The sequence below is a fragment of the Arachis stenosperma genome, chromosome 4, assembly GCF_014773155.1.
Source record: "Arachis stenosperma cultivar V10309 chromosome 4, arast.V10309.gnm1.PFL2, whole genome shotgun sequence".
NCBI classification, from domain to species: domain Eukaryota; kingdom Viridiplantae; phylum Streptophyta; class Magnoliopsida; order Fabales; family Fabaceae; genus Arachis; species Arachis stenosperma.
The window spans coordinates 127,103,685-127,118,063 of record NC_080380.1 but is presented as its reverse complement, the minus strand read 5'-3'; positions in this window follow the sequence as shown (position 1 = coordinate 127,118,063).

Genomic DNA, 14,379 nt, shown 5'->3' with positions numbered 1-14,379 from the left:
TACAATCAATATCATCCTCACCATCAACATGGTTTCACCCACAATTTAATCTCAACCAATCATTAAGCATATATCAAAACGTGCATGTCTCTCATTCATCATACCATCAAAACATCCAAAATCCACTAACCACATACATAACAACACAATTCATCTCAACCAATCAACAACATCAATGGTCTAAATCCTATCTTAGGGTCTTGATGGTGAGAATTATGGTTGGCTTAGAATTTCTCTTATAGAAAATAAGTACTTTGTTGTAAGCATAGGTCCAAACCAACTAATAATTCTCACATCAAATTTTAATATTTAGTTGTCACAAGTACAAACCCCAATAAGAATTAACCGAAATATTCAAACCTCGGGTCGTCTCACAAGGAATTGTAATAAAGTGATCAATTATTGGCTATGAAGGAACAATGGGGGTTTGATTTGATAAAAGGACAAGAAAATAAATGACAAGAAAAGTAAAGAAAACAATTAAAGAAAGCAATTAATAAAGAGAGACATTCATGGAAAGGGTTGAAAACTAAGGCTTTCTATCCTAGTCACTCATAACAATAATTAACAAGAGCTTATCTTATTTAGTCATCTCCAACAATGGAAGAAGGTACAATATTATCTTCACACGAGAGAACGTCAAATAAGACTAGTTAACCTCAATCCAAATGTCCAAATCTACTTACTAATTGAATTAGCAAAAAATTAGCGTTAATGGAAACAATATTAGCTAACAACTTTAGATCACCAACATGAGTTGGCTATTCGTGACTCAAGATTGCCTAATTCCTCTTTCCAAGCCAAGAATGCTAAAAAATCTACTCTAACATCCAACCAAGCATTTTGTAAAACACTTGGAAGGCATAAAAAGAAAGCATAATAAATTGCAAGAAATAATAAAATCTACCACTATCCAATGCAAGAAAAGTAAAATTAACAACTTAGATCAACAAAAAAGGAACATGAAACATAAATTGCATTGAAGAAAATTCAAATCCAACAAGAATTCATCAACATAAAAAGAGGCATAAAAAGAAAAATTAACGAGAAGAAACAAGAGAGTTAAACTATTAGAGCATGCAATTGTAAAAGAAACAAGATGAGAACAAGAAATTAAACCTAGATCTAAGATGCAAATTAACCTAAGAACTCTAATTCTAGAGAGAAGACGGAGCTTCTCTCTCTAAAAAACTAACCTACATAATGCTAACCTAAAACTAATTGCTTCCTATTTGTCCAATCTTCAATTTTGCATGAAATATCCTCATAAACGAGTTGGATTTGGGCCTGGGAAGCTCAGAAATCGCCCCCAGTGAATTCACTTTAATGAGGTCACGTGGTTGACGTCACGCGTGCGCGTGGACGACGCGTGCGCGTTGCTGGCAAATTCCTCCTCATGCGTGCGTGTAGATGATGCATGCGCATGGCTTTGCAAATCTCTTCTCACTGTACGCGTGGATGACGCGTGCGTGTGGCCCTTAATTCTCCAAATGCTCATTTCTTTATGCATTCTCCACTTTGCATGCTTTTCTCTTCACTTCTCCATCCAATACTTTCCTTATGAACCTAAAATCACTCAACAAACATATCAAGGCATCGAATGGAACTAAAGTGAATTAAAATTAGCAAATTAAAGGCCTAAACATCATGTTTTCATTCTTAAGCACAAATTAAGGGAGAATTATAAAACCATGCTATTTCATTGAATAAATGTGAGATAAGTTGATAAAATTCTCTAAATTAAGCACAAGATAAACCACAAAATTGGGATTTATCAGGTCTCTAGCCTAAGTTTTTACATCACATTACATTTTAGATACAGGAAACCGAAATCATACCTTGGCTGATTCCCCGCTCAACCTGAAGCACCTCCAAATCTCTTTTTCACAAGCTCTCAAGACTTCAACACCTCTAAGAATAGATTTTTAGCACTCAAAAGCCCTTTTTCCAAGCTTTCCAAAACTTCAATCAAGCTCCAACACATAGGTATACACTTCCTAAACTATAATACCACATTCAAACATACCCACTCAATACCCAAACATCATAAACCAATAAATTTCACTAGGGTTGAGAATCTTACCACACCCAAGGATTAAGGAGACAAGATTAAGCCTCTCCTTCAAGCTAGTTCGACTTATAACATCAAAAGCTCACAAATTTCAACATTTTTCACCCAAAATTTCAAAATTAAGAGTGGAATTTTAGAGGGGAAATCGTGACCTACCTCAAGAACAAAGATGTGGGCTTTTTAGAGCTCGATGCAGTGAATGCATGGCCGCAAACGGTACGGCAATCGAAACTCCAGATCAAAAGTTATGGTGATTTGAAGATCAAGTAAGGGTTAGAACTTTGGAAGAGTGTTCTCCCCCCTTTCCTTGCATTTCAGCAGTTTCAAGGTTTAAGAGAGGAGAGAGTGTGCTAAATAAGGGTTTTGGGTTGAGCTTGGTTGGGCCAAGGGCCCAATATGGGTCCGGTTGGCCCGATTTGGCCCTTTCTGTCCAAACAGTCAACATAAGATGTTGAAAATCATAGGAGAATATAGTGAATAGAGTGCACCTTTGTAGCTTTGTCATTCCAGAAAAAAACCACGTACATCCACAGCATCGCAGGCAACGTGTGTTCAGCATTATCATTTAACCAAGAAGGAACATGCGATCAGAGAGAACGAATCGGAGAAAGCCCTAAAAGTAAAAACAACGGAAAATTGAGAAAATAAAAAGAGGAAAATCGATCATACCTTTGGAATTCGAGGGCTTGGAGGAGAAAAAGAGGGAGGAGCTTGCCGTCGCCCATGTTTGCTGGAGCTTGAAGGTGAACAGAGAGATCCACAATGATTCGAAGAAGAACAAGAAAGAGCCAAGGCGAAGGCGAATGGCGAACGGCAAACGGCGAACGGCGAAGGGCGAAGGGCGAAGGCGAAGGCGAAGGGCGAAGGGCGAACGGCGAAGGGAGGAGCTCTCTGTACGTAGTTTCGAAGGTGAAAGAGAGATTAGGGTTAGTGGTTTCGAAGGGGAAAGAGAGATTAGGGTTGGGGGCCGGGTTTGGGCCGGGTTGGGAGCCGGGTTTCGGAGCTGGGTTTGGGTCAATCGGTTGAGGCCCTCTCGCCACGCTTTTAAAACGTTATTGTTGCTCTCTACGGCCACGCTTTTGAAGCGTGGCAGAAAAGAGACTTATGGCCACGGTTTTAAAGTGTGGCAAAAGTGTACCAGCATATAGCTACGTTTTGTAAGCGTGGCCGTAATGAAACCTTGTCGCCACGCTTTTAAAATGTCCTTGTTTCTCTCTATGGCCACGCTTTTGAAGCATGGCAGAAAAAAACCGTGGCCTTTTCTCTAATCAATTGCCACCATTACAAAAGCGTGGCCGTTGAGCCTTTTCGCCACGCTTTTAAAGCGTGGCAAAAAAAAGTGGCCAAATCTCTAATCTATCGCCACCCTCATAAAAGCCTGGCCATTGATCACTTTTGGCCACGCTTTTGAAGCGTGGCAAGAAAAAAGCGTGGCCATAGGCCTTTTTTCTTATAGTGTTCCTTGAGAAGACGACCCGAGGTTTGAATACTTCAGTTTATAAATTTTATTGGGTTTGTTACTTGTGACAACCAAACGTTTGTACGAAAGAATTTTCTATTGGTTTAGAAGCTATACTTACAACACGATTATATTTGTGAATTTCTTTACCGATAGAAAATCCGATCGTCAGAGTGCCATATAATAAATTATCTAAATCATATTATAAAATCTCTACCAAAAATTCAACCAATGCCATATAATGAATTTTCCAAACAACTATTTTAATTCTTTTACCCTAGACAAGTTCATAGTTTTGCTCAAATTTGTCTTCCTTTTCTTTTTCAATGGTAGGATATGATTTTTATTAATGAAAATAGATGGTCCAAAATAGACTACAGACAAGGGTAAAAAACGGATAGATCCACCAAAAATCTAATACGTATCTCATTGTAAGAAAAAAGAAAAAGGAAAGTGAGTCTTTCAGATTCTTCGACGCTCTTCCATAGCTCTCTGAGCTACTGCCAAAACCTCAGATAGGGGGATTTGATGACCTTCAAAGATGAGAACATTTCGGACTTTCCAATACTTCCAGGTAATGTTTACTGCAAGCTCTCTTCTTTTTTTAGTTGCTTTATTTCTTCTCAACTCATTTTCCAGTATCATCCATCATTTTCAGGTTTTTTCTTGGTGGTCTGGTATTGGCAGATTTGCTGCTTGCCAGATATCCTTCGATTCTGTGCACTCCCAAAAGTAATGAAAGGTTGATTCCTCAACTTTGTTGCACTGCCGGCAGAATGGGTTCACTGATTAAATTTGGGATTGGATCTTCTGAAGAATAGGTAGTCCCTCATGCATAATCTTCCAAAGGCAATTCTTAATTTTTGAATGACAGTTTATTTTCCACAAATTAGACCATAATTCTTTTTGTTGGCACTGTTCTAGCAGGTATTCCAAAGGTGGGTGAAAAAAGTTGGAAGCTTATCCTGTATCCCGAGTTCACAGTGAAACTACCACCTTTTCCTTTCATCTAGGTAACTCTAACTTCAATTTCATGTTTCTGTGTGTTGAGGATCATTGTAATAATTTTTGGGCTGAATATTGATTAAATTAGTGATTGATTCCATGACCAATTAGGTAGGATTAGGTCCGAGACTCTCTCTGGACTTTCTTCTGTATGTTGTGAGAGATTAGGAGTGATGGCTACATAGTCTCTAACCTATGAATCCTCCCTAATTTGAATAGATAGACCTCTGCCCACTTCTCATAGAATTCCTTTCTCTAAGACTTTCCTCCCTTCCATTATACTACACTAACTCTAGGAGGGTTTTGTACCTATTTTTGCTCTTAGGAAACCAGAATTTCGATAATACTTACTTTGGTAAACTTTACTGATAAGAGAGTTTGGCTTGGAGAGTAGACACCGTCTTTACTTTGCTGACATTGCCAGATTAAAGGCTTTAAGGTCTTTGAAATTGAGTCCTCCTTGATTCTTTGGTCTCCAAGTAATTCTCCAACCATTCCAGTACATTCTCTGTTTAGACTCCTTTTGGCCCCACCAAAATTGTAAGATGGCTCTTTGAATTTCTTCAAGGAGAATTTATGGTAGTTTGACATAGCTTAGAGTGTAAATAGGAATCACCGTGGCCACAACCTTAATTAACACTTCTCTGCCACTAGTAGATAAAAGAGCTCATTTTTAATGACTCAATTTTTGAATCACTATATTCTTAATGTAGTTAAAAGTAGCCTTCTTGGATCTCTGAATCATTGCTGGGAGACCTAGATATTTGTTCTAATTTCTAATGTGTGGTGCCAAAAGAATTTGGGCTATTTGGTTGCGAATGTGAACTGGGTATTTTTGCATATCCTCCATTTTGAAGTAAATAAAGAAAGAATCATGCTCCACAATTTGCATTATGATCTCTTCTTTCCACGTAATTACTAATTATATAGCATCTATTATTATAAATAATTACGTAATTATTCTTTTTTGAAGACCTTTTGTCATGTGATTTTAAAGGAACTAAAAAGAAAGAAAACTAAAGCATATATATATATATATATAATACAAATGACACCTAATGAAGCTTTGATAACCACAAAGCTTCAGATAATATTATCAATCCATACTTTATCTTCTTTTTCCCTTCATTAATCACCAATTGAACTAAAAAGAAAAAGAGAGAGTAAGCCGTGAGTGAGAAGAACGAAAACCTTGGAATCTCAACTCTTTTGAGTCTGATTTCTTATGATTCGTAATCTCAGTCAAAAATTTAATTTGATAAAAGTGTTTGTATTCTCCTCCTCTACATATTAACGTCATTTTTGATCAGTGGAAGTTGACAGTGACGTAGCTCCTCTCCCCTTTGAGTTCGGTTAATTGGAGTTCTAAAAAGCACACACGATTTCTGACGCTTTTTTCTTCAGCAGCTCAATCAAAAAGTTTTTCTAGAACTTTCGAGGATTTTAGTTCCTCACGAAGGTAGAAAATTTTATTTTGAAATTAACCGTTTTAAACTATGAATACCATGGAAGTCTAGTAGATATTTGTAAATAATTTAGTATTGTTTGGAGTGACTGAATTTGATGAATATGTATTTAATTTCTTGATTGATTAGGAGTGTTGAAAATTCTAATTATTGAGTTAAACAGTATTAATTTGATTTATTGAAAATAAATCCACATTTGAATTAATTTGAGATATTGGGAATGAATTTTATTGATTTATCGAAAATGATTTCTGATATTGGAATTAGTTTGAGTTATTAGAAATGATTGAAAAGAGGTTGAAAATGGTTCGATTGGGACCTAAAAAGGGTGACTAAAACCGAATTTTAGAGGAAGTGCTGTCGAAATTTTATAAAATCTGAGATTTTATTTGAAAAGTTATTTTAAAAGATTTAGTTTTAGAAAAATTAAATTATTTGAGATTTATTTAGTTGAGAAAATATGCGTTCTATTTTTTTTAACTCGATTTAATAAGAAAAATATAGTGTTTTAAATCCAATTTTGTAAGGAGAAATTTTATTTTAAGTGTTGTTTTGAGCTCTTTTTTTTAAGAAAAAGAATCTCTGCCACAGGAGAGTAGAGAACAAGAATTTAAAGAATATATTAACTAAAAGGATCTCTGCCATAGGAGAGCAGAGAATAAAGATTAAAGGAATATATTAAATTAATGAAATGTCCGCCACAGGAGAGCAGATGTGATATTGTTTGGGCCTTAGTGCTAAATGTAAAGTGGGGACGCCCACACACTAAGAACTATTTTTCAGATGTACGCTTATTGATTTGGAAAGTCACACTGTATGCGGCCTAGCCGTACGACTTATAAACACACTATATGCATCTAGAAAGCCATATCTGGGACTCGTGCCCGGATAATGTCGAGAGCGGGTAGGCAACCGACACATGAGCTCATGGCCTGCGTTAGGGATAGACATGCATCATGTTGCTTGCACATTTGTATTTGATTGCACTTGCTTGTCTTATTTCTTTGTGATTGTTCTGTTTGTCTTGTTGTGACTTGCTTGTACATTGAATTGAATCTCTTACTTACACTATTCGTTTGTAAATATATTAAAGTGATTATGAGTTGACAAGTTGACTGAGGATTAACTATGTGGCTGAGAGACAGAAAATGTGACTAGTTTTATATGTAAGATTTGTTTTGAGTTAAGAGATTTTTTAAAAAAAAAGAGGTAATTAGTTATCTAAAGTAGAACCAAGAGTATTTTCAAAGGGTTTGATAAAAATATATTTTTAATGAGTAAAGTTAATTATTTGCACTTTATTTCATTACTTTTACGGTATTCTCATTCCCTACTGTGAACGTGTGGTTTGTTCTCACTCCAAATCTTCCACCCTTTCAGTGACAGGCTCGGAGGTTCAATATGAAGTTGCGGATGAGTAATAGACTTACTTGTGATTTCTTTTATTTTTATAGAGTTTCCTCGCCCTTATTGCTTTAAGTTTTATTTTGTCTAGAGGGATAGGTATTATATTCAAATTTTATACTAAATTTATTTGTATAACACTTATTATTATTAATAATTATATGATTATTATTATTTGAAGATCTTTGATACGTAATTTTTTATACTAATTGTGAAATAATAGATGAAAGTAATAGTTTTACTCATTTTTTTTTAAATTACGAATCGCAAGAAATCAAAATCGGAAATTTGGTGGATTATGGTACTCTCTCTGTCACTCTTCTCTCTTTCTCGGCACTTTGCTTTCTTTTTTCTTCAAAGAATGAAAGCCATGCGTATATGATGATGATTAATCAAGAATCATTGGTGATTAATAGAGAAATGGCATGTGGTTATAAGAAAGGTGTGGTTAAAATAATATAGATATTTTTACTTTTACGACATTTTCAAAGTATATTGAATTCATTGGTTATAGAATGTGTGTTTGTTCTCACCCCAAAATTTCACTCCAAGAAATTAAATACATATTCATCAAATTCAGTCACAAACACAATTCAAATTTATTATTCAGTCATTTCAAACAATTTTAAATTATTTACAAATATCCACTAGACTTCTATGATATTCATAGTTTAAAATAGTTAATTTCAAAATAAAATTTTCTACCTCTGTATAAAATTAACGTCAACGAAAATTCCAGAGGAACTTTTTAACCGAGCTGCTGAAGAAGAAAATGTCAAAAATCGTCTGCGCCTCCTAGAACTCCAATTGGCCAAACTCAAAGAAAAAAAAAATTACGTCACCATCAACTTCTACTGAACAAAAATAATGTTAACGCGTAGAAAAAGAAGATACAAACACTTTCACCAAATTAAATTTTCACTTAGAATTACGAATCTCGAAAAATCGAAATTGAAATTTCATCGGGGTTCACGGTTTTCTTTCTCTCCCTCGGCTGTTTGATTTCTCTTTTTTCTTCAAAGCATGAGCAACCATGCGTGTATGAGGATGATTAATGGAATAAAAGCAAACATGTGTCAATTATGTATGTATATGATTATATATAAACATGCCACGTTTGGCTTTTGCTTGTTTTTGTTTCCTTAGGCTTCGGCCACTAATAATAATAATAATAATAATAATAATAATATTAACAATAAAAGAGTCAATTTAATTTTTGTTTTATTAAATTATTTTTTATAATCATAAAATTTTATTTAATTATTTTTGTAAAAAATAATTTTTTTTAAAATTACATCTCAATATAATATATTAACTCATAAATAGCTAATTATTTAATTTTTAAAAATTCGGAGCTTTACATCAAACTCCAGATTTTATAAAATTTTGGCAACACTACTCCTAATACTCGGACTTAGCCACCTTTTTCGGGTCTCAACTGAATTATTTTCAACTTCTTTTCAATCAAGAAATCAAATACATAGTCATCAAATTCAGTCACAAACACAACTCAAATTCATCATTCAGTCATTCCAAACAATCTTAAATTATTTACAAATACCCACTAGACTTCCATAGCATTCATAGTTTAAAACAGTTAATTTCAAAATAAAATTCCTTTTATCAGAGTGGCGCAGCGGAAGCGTGGTTTGCCTATGTGAATAGTTACATTTAATTACTAATTGTTCTACTTGATATAACTGTTTGATTGTGTTTGAACCTTTTTACTTGTGTTTGTGGCTAAAAATTGGTTGGATTGTGATGAATTAGTAGTTGATTGAGTTGCTTGGACCTAGGGTCGTGATTGATTATGAGATGTTGTGGTTGAAATATGACTAATTTTGTGATTAAAATCTGTTTTGAGTTAAGAAATTTAAAGAAAAGTAATTATTTATCTGAAGTAAAGATAAAAGAAAATGGGTTAGTAATGCCTTACTTTTGGCACGATCATGACGTGCTGAAAGTTAATGTAACACCCTAAATTTTAGCACGTCATGATCGTGCCAAAAGTAAGGCATTACTAACATGTTTTTCTTATTAACAATTTAATACTGAGCCTTTAGTTCGGTATCGCGTTTCAGTTTTATCGGATGTCCCGTGGGGTGAGAACAAACCACACGTTCTCAGTAGGAATTGGGAATGCCGTAAAAGTAACGAATTCAATGCAAATAATTAACTTACTCAGTAAAACTATTTTGTTAAACTTTTGGAAATATTTTTATCTCTACTTCAGATAAATAATTACTTTTCTTTAAATTTCTTAACTCAAAAGAGATTTTAATCACAAAATTAGTCATATTTCAACCATAACATCTCATAATCAACCACGGCCCTAGATCCAAGCAACTCAATCAATCACTAATTCATCACAATTCAACCAATTTTCAGCCACAAATACAAGTAAAAAAGTTCAAATACAATCAAGCAGTTATATCAAATAGAACAATTAGCAATTAAATGTAACTATTTATATAGACAAACTAATTATAATATGTATACCCAAACAATGTCATATAAATACATATGATGCATACCTGTTTTTAATGCAAGTCATGAGTTTATGTGTCAGTTGCCTACCCGCTTTCGACATTACCCGTTAAATATAATAATTAAAGATCTATTATTGCAAAATCTTTTAATAAATCGGAGCCAAAAACTCATGGAAGGTCACGGTTCTTCGAGAGACACTCTCGGCCTCTCTCACTTCATTCCCTTTCCCAGTTTTGAAGGTGAAGATGATATTGAATATAATGACAGCAGGCATGATGGTGGTTAATGGATAAGATTATGTGAAATGATAATATATATGTATAAATAAGCATTGCAAGCCACGTTGCCAATTCTTTCTTTTCTTTTGCCTTAAAGACTTTGGCAAGGTAAATGAATCCAAGTTAAAAAAATATGATTATATATATGTATAAGACATATGGGTCATGTTTCAAATTTTCTTTCTTTACTCCCTTAAAGGTTTCGGCCAATTTTCTTTTTGAAAGTGAAGTTGATGCAAATTTTTTTTATTTTATATCAATTTTTGAGAAAAATTTTTTTATAAGTGAGGTAGGATGTAAGATTTTGAATTTTTAAAAATTAAATAATTAGTTATTTATGAGTTATTATATTATATTGAGATTTATTTTTAAAAAATATTTTGATAAATAAAAAAATAAATTGATTATTATTATTATTATTATTATTATTATTATTATTACTGTCAAAAATAAGGCATTACTAACCTGTTTTTCTTATTAACTATTTAATACTGAGTATTTAATTCGGTATCGCGTTTCAATTTTATAGAAAACTCTAAAAAATTATTTTTTGTAAAATGAGTGGATATAACATCCCGAATTTTTGTACTCTTTAAATAATGTATTATTTTATTTAAAGAATATTATTTTTTTAAAAGTAATTAAAATAAATTTTATGATTATTTGAGTTTAAAATCTATTAAAATTTTTAAATTATTTTTATTATTATAATAAGATATTTCAAAAATATATATATAAATTATTATTATTATTATTATTATTATTATTATTATTATTATTATTATTATTATTACCTTCAACGGTTTTACTAAGAAAACAAAAACTAAGAAATAAAGAACTAAATAAGGTTTTATATATATAAAAGACCGAAGCTTAGAGAGATTGGAAGAAGTTAAAGCCAAAGGTGGCTTGCGAATCATATATATATATATATATATATATATATATATATATATATATATATATATATATATATATATATTACACATGTTTCCTTTTCATTCAATAATCATGACACTTAACCCTTTCTTATCACATTAATCATCATCATCTAGTTTCTTTGGATTTCATGTTCTTGCACGATGATGAGAAGATAGTGACCGAGAGTGAGAGAGAAAGCCGTGGAATCCTTATACCTTTCTACTTCAATTTCTTTAAAATCCATAATTCAAATAAAAAATTCAATCCGATAAAAATGTTCGTATTCTCATCTTCTACGCGTTGGCGTTATTTTTGTCCGGTAAAAATTGACGGTGACGTAACTCCTCTTTCTCTTGAGTTCGATTAACTGAAGTTCTAAGAAGTACAAACGATTTCTGACTCTTTCTTCTTCAGTAGCTCAGTCAAAAAGTTTTTCAAGAACTTTCGAGGATTTTGGTTCCGTATGAAGGTAGAGAATTTTATTTTAAAATTAACTGTTTTAAACTATAAATGCCCTAGAAGTCTAGTGGGTATTTGTAAATTATTTAAGATTGTTTGCAATGACTGAATGATGAATTTGAGTTGTGTTTGTGACTGAATTTGATGAATATGTATTTGATTTCTTGATTGAAAAGAGGTTGAAAATGATTCAGTTGGGACCCGAAAAGGGTGGCTAAGCCCGAGTTTTAGCGGAAGTGCTGCCAAAATTTTATAAAATCTAAGGTTTTATTTAAAAAGTTATTTTAAAAGATTTGGTTTTAGAAAATTAATTTATTTGAGATTTATTTAGTTGAGAAAAGGTGTGTTCTATTTTTTTTTAAAAGTTGATTTAATAAGAAAAATATCATGTTTTAAATCCAATTTTGTAAGGAGAGATTTTGTTTTAAGTGTTGTTTTGAGCTCGGTTTTTTTAAGAAAAGGAATCTCTGCCGTAGGAGAGCAGGGAACAAGAATTTAAAGAATATATGAACTAAAAGGATCTCTGCCACAGAAGAGCAGAGAACAAAGATTAAAAAATACATTAAATTAATGAAATGTCTTCCATAGGAGAGTAGATGTGATATTGTTTGGGCTTTAGTGCCAAATGTAAAGTGGGGACGCCCACACACTGGGAACTGTTTTTCAGATGTACGCTTATTGATTTGGAAAGTCACACTATATGCCGCCTAGCCGTACGACTTATAAGCACACTGTATGCATCTGGAAAGTCATATCTGGGACTCGTGCCCGGGTAATGTCGGAGCGAGTAGGCAACCGACACATGAGCTCATGGCCTGCATTAGGGACAGGCATGCATCATATGCATTTATATGACATTGTTTGGGTGTGCATATTATAATTGGTTTGCCTATGTGAATAGTTACATTTAATTGCTAATTGTTCTACTTGATATAACTGCTTGATTGTGTTTGAACCTTCTTACTTGTATTTGTGGCTGAAAATTTGTTGGATTGTGATGAATTAGTGGTTGATTGAGTTGCTTGGGTCTAGGGCCGTGGTTGATTATGAGATGTTGTGGTTGAAATATGACTAATTTTGTGATTAAAATCTGTTTTGAGTTAAGAAATTTAAAGAAAAGTAATTATTTATCTGAAGTAGAGATAAAAGTATTTCCGAAGGTTTAACAAAATAGTTTTACTAAGTAAGTTAATTATTTGCATTGAATTCATTACTTTTACAGCATTCCCAATCCCTACTTAGAACGTGTGGTTTGTTCTCACCCCAAATCTTTCACCCTTTCAGTGACACAGGTTCGGAGATTCAATAAGAAGCTGCAGATGATTAGTAGATTTACTTGTGATTCTTGTTGTTTTTATAGAGTTCCCTCGTACTTATTGCTTCAGGATTTTTATTTTATCGAGAGGGATAGGTTTTGTATTTGAGTTTTACATTGAATTTAATTGTATAGCATCTATTATTATTAATAATTACGTGATTATTATTATTTGAAGCCCTTTTGTTATGTGATTTTAATTACGAAAATCTATTTTCTGAAATTTTCTTAAAAACTGAAACGCGATATCGAGGTAAAGGCCCAATAGTAAATTTATAACAAAGGAAACCAGGTCCGTAATGTCTGAGATAGTATTGTATTTGAGTTTTACATTGAATTTAATCGTATAGCATCTATTATTATTAATGATTATGTGATTATTATTATTATTTGAAAATCTTTTGTTATGTAATTTTAATTACTAAAATCTATTTTTTGAAATTTTTTTAAAATTGAAACGCGATACTGACGTAAAGGCTCAATATTAAATAGTTAATAAGAAAAAAATTATAATTAAACTAATGGAAATAAAATGTGATCCACGGTAGTAATATATATATATATATATATATATATATATATAAAGTTTTCATTTCTTTTCCTTTAGTTTCCTAGTGGCTTCGGCCAATAGAAACTTAAATAATAATAATAATAATAATAATAATAATAATAATAATAATAATAATAATAATAATAATAATCAATTTAAACGGTAACTATTAATATAGTTTCTAATAGATAATTTAAAATAATAGAATAAGTTATAATTAAATTAAATTTTTTTTTTAAATTTAAAGTATAAAATTTAATTTTAAAAGTTCGGATTGTTATAGTAGTTATTGCCATTGATGTAGGAAGGTATGTTGTTAGATTGACTTTCAGTGAATGTGTAAGCCATAATATTTGTCCCCATGTTGTTGGCCATAAATCTTTACTTTAAACTGTAACTCTTGAATCCTTGAGACCGGGTTCTTGATACCAATTGATAATTTTAAATGGCCTAGAGAAGGGGGTTGAATCTAAGATCGTTTTTTTATATTCTTAAACTTGAGTGCCAAAATAGATTCTGCTGATATGCTAATGTTGTGTTTGCGAATTGGATTATGCAGGAGACAATTTAATTTTGTCTGATAACGAATAAAACAAAAATAGAGTAGAAAAGAGAAAAGAACACAACCATGTATCCTGGTTCAATCACTTTATGCAATGTGTCCTACATCTAGTCTCCACCACGACTATAGTGAAATTTTAACTATAATCAAACTGATTACATGCACTAATATCAATAAATTATAATCTAATTCATTTAGTATCAAACACTAAACTTCTAACACCAAGTGCTATCCCAACTTGAAAAGAAAAACTCAATTTGGTTCAACACCCACCAAGTGTTCTCCCAACTTGGTAAAGGAGAACCCAACAGGTTCAACTGTCACGAAGTGCTATCCCAACTTAGTAATAAGGAGAATTAATCCTAATTCAATCAAAATCAAATACACAGAAAAGCAATT